The sequence below is a fragment of the Aplidium turbinatum genome, chromosome 1, assembly GCF_918807975.1.
Source record: "Aplidium turbinatum chromosome 1, kaAplTurb1.1, whole genome shotgun sequence".
Classification (NCBI taxonomy): Eukaryota; Metazoa; Chordata; class Ascidiacea; order Aplousobranchia; family Polyclinidae; genus Aplidium; species Aplidium turbinatum.
The window spans coordinates 53,278,374-53,285,633 of record NC_137472.1 but is presented as its reverse complement, the minus strand read 5'-3'; positions in this window follow the sequence as shown (position 1 = coordinate 53,285,633).

Here is a 7,260-nt window from a genome sequence, read left to right as displayed (position 1 = left end):
TTGGGACACTCCCCACTGTAAAAATGCAGCTAAATAAAATCAGGAAAAGCATTTTTCGATTTGAATTTCGTATCTCATAGTGCAGTAGCTTACAGTAGCTCGCCTAATTTAAAAAGATGCGGTTAAAAATATCCAAATCCGGTAAAATTAAGCGATTAAATATTATATTAAATTAGGCACGTTTTAGCCTCCTATTAATTTAGGCTAAATTTATTCTTAACATACTCAATTTCAAGGCATTTTTTCAAAAAATTTCTGGGGAGACTCTCTCGCGTCTGCTAATTTGTTTCTCCAAAAATTTTGTGCTGGCTACCCTTCGCATGACCAGTCCAAAGAAGCCTTCCAAAGGCAAGAAAGTTCATCATTCATAGTCAATTTAAATTTAACGTTTAACTCCGTTTTAAAGCAATTGTTTGCCTTTGTTTATGACATCACTGTTACCCATCCTGAAAAAAGCATTCCCCTTTCCTTGCCCCATTGTAAATTGGTCTGGTTAGGCTACTGGTTGCCCCATCAAAAAAATTGAGTCTTTTTGCAGCAAAATTACCTCTTTTCCTTGACCAGTGTTGTGATATATCTCACAGTCACATATCACCTTGACACTAGTGGATTCCAATGAGACAGAAGTAGTGGATTCCAATGAGACAGAGAACAGGTTTTGTTGACTGATGCTGCAAATGTGAAAAATATCAATGTCACGTTGAGAAAATATTTATAAAACTTTGATGTTTTGATTTAGAATTTGGCAGAGATGTACGTATACGCCGCATACTTGCGGCGTAGACTTTTTGTTTACGCTAACGCTTGCAGCCACATTTTTTTGGATAGTTTGCGCTTGAGGCTACGCCGTAAAGTTTTTGCAGTTTTTTAGCGCATAGCGTCAACGCATACTTTTTAATGTCTTTTTTTCGCTACAACAGGCCAATAGCCCAATACTTTCCAGCGCTGCAGTTGAAAGAATGTTTTCAATGGGCAAAGACATATTGGAACCAAAACACAGCAAAATGTCAGATGAACAGTTTCAGATGCTTGTGTATCTTCGTGGAAATTCAAAATAAAACTTGTTTGTTTCGAGTGGTTTATACCTTGTGAATGTTTGGCACCTCGCAAACAAAATGAGTTTACGCTATTGTATGCACTGACGCTGACGTCGCCAACTTTTTTTACAAGTTACGTTGACGTATACGGCGTATAGTTTTTCGAACGTTTGTGTTAACGCTGACGGCGTCAATATTTTTTTTGTATGCGCGTACATCACTGAAATTTGGTCAGAATTGAAGTCGGTGAGGGTTTCTTCGTCTAGCTCATTTATTATTTTAGCATCGGATGAAACAACTCAGACTTTGCTTTTAGATTTTTAGATCCCCTTTTCTAGAATTGCAAAACGAACAAAAAGATAACAACGAAAAATATACCGGTAGGCTATTTGTTTAATTTTAAACATAGCCTACGCCCAAAGCAAAAAAGGCTTAGCCTTCACTAATCTAGCTTCACAATTTTAGTCGCTTTAAAAGCTCCGATGAGACATGAGACAAAATACATATTTTTTTTAAACCTTTACACGTGGGCCTACGGTATTCTTTCTACCCTATTGACAATGAGATCACCCAGTGTCACATGGGATTGCTCTGTTAGATTTATTCCAATTTCGAATATTTGGAAATCCGGTTAATAATTGCGGTGGGTCTTAATAAATAAAGCTTTCTGAAAACTTATTAGCAATACGTTACGTGCAAGACGCGTGAATTATGAAACGAAGAAGCTTCAATGACCAGGCTGCGCTGCTTCGACTCTCGGGTTGTAGCTACGCTTTAGCAACGCATTCTAAAGACTGCCCTCCATTCAGCGGCACCTAATGGATGGAATAATTCCCTTGCAACAAGACTTCAACCATCGGAAATTTCACTCTGTCAATCCCGATGACCGGGCCTGCGTCAATGGTCCAAGGCCTCTACAAGTATGCGAAACTACCAGAAATAACCTAACTTACCAAGGCTTTGTCAGTTCGAGGATAAAGATTCAAAACCAACCAACCAAGTCCTTCAAGAATTTTCGTTTATCATCTCACAAGTAGAACTATTCGACCATTTATTTAACTGCTTAACGTTGACATCCCAATAAACTACGTCATTAATCTTTTCCAAATCTCTTTCCTGGTAAGAGAAGAAAAAAAATTGTGACAGGGAAACAAGAAGAAGGACAAGAAAATTTATAGGGGGGCAATTGTCCTCCCTCCTTGGTTTTGCACTGGAGACACCAAATTCAATAGTAGCCAACTTTGCATTGTTTATACGTAAAAGTTTGGCATAGGTATTCGCATTCTGTACAGTTTGTTTTTATTTTTGGCTATTACAACGAAAAACAATATAGCCTATGCCAAACATAGCAGAGGTCTAGAAAAAGTTAAAAGCGACAATTGAAATGTTCTACTTGATTTTTATTGTTGCTCTTTAAATTACTCCGCCCAGATCGGTAAAGCGCGTGACTTCACGAACGAGAAAACTGCAAGATCAACCGGTACCGGTTCGACACGCGGGGAGTGCACTTGAACAATGCATTTCAAGGACTGCTTTCCGTTCAGTGGCATCTAATGGATGGATTAATACACAGACAACACTTCAATAAATCGGAAACTTAACAATAAAACCCAAGTTTGCGCATTTCACATTAGCTCCCGGGATGCATCACGTCAACTAGACATTTCCGGAATGGAACTAAACTGGCACATGGTAGCCTACCAATTCCACATAGGCTACCTCGATGTCAAACTAGATAGGTCCCTCACATACAAATCCCATATCCAAAAATAAAAGCAAAGGTGACTTACTGAAATTGCGAAATAATATCTTACAGAGACTAGGAAACTCTGATTGGGGTGCGCTTCCAGATACAATACGGTCAACTGCTTTAGCCTTATGCTATTCGGCTGCAGAATATGCCTGGCCAGTTTATGAAGGCAGCACGTGCCAAGAAAATCGACTTCATATTGAACTAATGCTGGCGCTTGATTACAGGCTGTCTCAAACCAATTCATATAGGGCTAAGGAAAAGTTAGTTTTTAGGGGTGCAAAAAATGCTTGCCCAAGTATAATTAAATGCGCTCAAATATTATTTAAAATAAAGCATAGACCACTTGATTAAAAATTCTACACTGCTCCCAATAGTCTGGAATAATTTTGATTATTAGAGCAAAAAATCAAAAAGAAGTTCAATCTTAATGAAAATTTTGAAACATGCTAAAAATTCTTGCCCAAATTTTTGACTAATAAACCTTTCCGAGTTTATAGTAATAATAAGTTGTGGCTACCTACTTTAGTTGTTAACTGAAGTATTTCGAAATAAAATTTATAATGCGAGGCCCTTTCGTTCAGTGGGCATGTGCAGTATGTTATATCGCTGTTCCGGCGGTAGTTTAATCTATCGGCTATAAGGCCCTGCAGAAAGTTCAATTTATTTATTTTTTTAATAATAAAGTGGCGTACTTTTAATACAAAATATTTGACTAAAAAGAGCTTTTTTGTGATTAAAACAAAGTTCAAAAACTGTGCTTCACTAGCCTACTATGATTTCAGTTTGTTTTTTCCACGTCTCGCTTCATTGGTTGGCTGTAGAAAAGGCCTAGGCGTGCGGTTTCACTTTATTTGACTGTCACGATTTCTTTCTATCTCTTACCAGGAAAAAGACTTGGAAAGGTTCAATGACGTAGTTTAATGGGTCAAACCGAAAAGCAGTCAATTAAATGTCGAATGGTTCTACTAGGGAGATGATAATCTAACTTCTTGAAGGACTTTAACAAACGGCACGAACGGCTTCTCAAATAACTCTAATTTCGAACACAATTTATATCAGCATCAATTCTCATCTACTTGTATTCGATTACTTCAACTCTCATTCAACAATAATTTCTACACCAACTATCAATCCACAACCCATAACACAACTCTCATAATCAACTCAATAAATCATCCTGCAAATTACACCACTATTTATAGAAGGTTTCTCGGTATAGTTACTTCGAGAAGGTTACGCAAGGTTACATCATAAAGAACCATTGTTCTATCAAGCAGCATTTAAATGTAAACAACAGAAGTCTCTAGAATGTCACGTAGGGAAAATGATTCCAGAAAACACATTTTACATAAAACAGATTTCGTAATCAGAGGTTACTTCAGGTCATAACCGATAATAACACATCGCACCAGAATTCTACAACCAAAACAACACGCTCGTTGAAGATACAAAGCAAGCCATCGCGAAGCATTGCACCTTGATTGTGACATTGACATTTAGCCTAAATAATTATTATTTGAACAAAAAGTCAAAAGTAAGTTCAATCTTAATGAAGTTTTTGAAACGTACTCAAAGTTCTTGCCCAAATTTTAATCAAATTTTCCCAAATTTTCGACTAAATGAAAAGTTTAGGGGTGCAGTTCCACATTCTCCTGCACCTCTGGCTCCAACGTCTATGAACCAACCAACATCAACATCAAAGAAGCTTTCTCAGTCTTAGAATAAAGATTCAGTCAACAACCAATAGCCTTTTTCTTCCACAAATTAATTATTATCATCAGTAGGTATATTAACTCCAGTCTCCAGTAGGCTATAGCCTATAGGCCTAGCCTAAAAAAATTATTTTGACCTTGCAAACGTCACTCATATGAAATACGTATACGCCAAAAATTATATTTTATTTAAATTAATTTTTCTTTTGCCTTAAAATTGTTAAGAGTTAAACCAAAGAGTGTTTCAACAGCCGTAGTTTTTTTGTTTTTTTTATTTCCTTATTTCTTAAATTTTTCTGAAGGTGTTGCGACCGTGCCAATTTTCTTTCAACTTAATACCTTATTTGTGTCGAATCGAAAGCACGTTTTAACGTTCGCGTTTTTCCGCTTCTCCTTTTTTCAAGACTTTTGCTATGTTGACGTGTATTATTTTCGCTGTGACGGTCAGAAATAAACACACTGAACCAAACTTTACCGTTTCTTTGAATCTTCGTTCACAAATCACAAAGATCGGGCGGTTATTTCTTTTCCAATTAAGACATGTTGATTTATCACTTGGTCAGCAGAAAAGCATTGAGCAACGATTTTGCAATCTAGACAAATACAACGCATTTCTCTCTTTTTGTCATATATTGTTTTTTCGTTGTGATGGTAGGTCAGAAATAAAACAAACTGAACTGAACTTTTAAAAAGTTTTAAAAAATTGTATTTTTTTTCATAACATTGTGTTTCCAAGTAAAAATTTGAAAATTAACTCATTTTATTTCCCAATTTTCATCATAGTTCATGATCACAATGAAAAAATCGTTACCTTGTGTTGTATGCTCTCTTTGATTGTCCCTGATCGCGCTTATCTGGTTTGATTCAAAACTTAAACAAAGCCGAGGTTTTGTTTAGTATAAGGAAGGGGGCTTGTTGGTTTAGCGCCCAAGGAAACAATAGATTTCATTGGCATACAGTAGCCCATAAATTTATCAAGACAATAAAAAGTAGAAATAGTACGGTATCCCTTCATCCTATTAGACTGATGAAAATTGACTTTCAAAAAATATCCTTTTATTCATCCTAATTTACATAAGGATAAAACTGACAGTAGAGATTAAAAGACCCAAGCCGGTCAAATAGCCACTGCCTTTTTTAAAACAGGAATTTTTAACAATTTTTTATCTTACTTGGCTGCCGGGAAAAAGCTCTGCTAGGCCATGCTTGGTCACTGGAAAAATAAAGGAGTTTGTTCCTGCATGTGCTCTTTAAGGCAGCTGACTTTGGTGACCTTTTGGTCTTTCGCTGCCATCCTTGTTGCGCGAATTATTTGTGTTTATTGTGTTTTTGCTTTTTGTGTCTTTCTTTTTCGCCAACAAAACAAAAAATAAACTGAACTGAACTTTAAGGCTTGGAATCAGAATTTAGGGCTTGGGCGTTTAATGTGCTGAAAGACTTTGTCGATAATCGTAAAGTGTCGAGCCCTACACAAATTTTTCTGTTGAGTTGGGTTGAAAAAGGTTGGAAAGCACTATTTTAGAGGGATACTAGAAGTGTATTTTGAAATAGAATTTTATTGTGATATATAATAATAATAATGGTGTTGCAAGCACAGCAGTGCTTTTTCACCTTCATAACTTACGTAGCAATATTAAATTAATAAATTAAAAAAAAACGAAATAGAATACCAACAAGGAAGTCATAAACAAGAGACAAAAACACCAAGAAAAACGATTCAATACCTAGAGCATACATATCTTATAAAGGCACAGCATAACACTAAAAATTAAACAAAAAACACCTGGGGCTGGAGACACCATATAAAATAGAATATAACTGTCAGTAGAGGTAGGTATACAATACATCATACAATAGTGGGCTACATACATTATATACTGTACAAGTTACAAGATGTAGTGAATGTCAACGTTAGTGGAGGCGGCCAGTACTTGCAAATATGACTACCCAAGTGGGTCAAATTTAACTTCTCTATTTTGCCAGTGGTGATCCAGTCTTGCTTTGAAGCTGTTTAAACTAGGTGCTGTGACAATTTTCTCAGGTAACTTATTCCATTCATTAACGATCCGATTCGGAAAAAAATTTCTTCGCTTTGTTGTTTTGAAGGTACAGATTTTTAATTTGAATTTGTGACCTCGAGTGTTGTGGGCCACCTTCATGTATGGAAAAAAGTTCTTTTTCATTAACATCATAAAAATTTTGAAGATACTTGAAAGTTTGAATCATGTCATTTCGGAGTCTTCTAAACGTTAGTGTTGGTAGGTCTAATCTTTTTAGTCTTTCATCGTAAGGGAGGTCATGGAGACATGGGACAAGTTTTGTTGCTCGGCGCTGCACACTTTCTAAAGATACAATGTTGTATTTGAAGTATGGGTGCCAAATGGTGTTGTTGTATTCGAGTTTGGGTCGTATTAATGTTTTGAACAGGATAAGAAACATTTTTATATTGAAAAATGTAAATGATCTCTTGATTAATCCAACAAGCCTGTTTGCACCAGATACTACCGATTGAATGTGTGTGTTGAAGGTTAAATTGTTGTCAAAAATTACTCCAAGGTCTTTTTCATTCTCAATGCATTTGAGGACTGTAGATGTTCCACTGGTATTTTTAAATTTATAATCAAAGCTGGGTGTGTACTTCCCAATAGACATTGTGGTGCACTTTTTTGAATTTCAATTTCCATTTCTTTCCCCATGCAACAAGTTTATCTAAATCGCATTGCAAGGACAGGCAGTCATTTATGGACTTAACATTTTT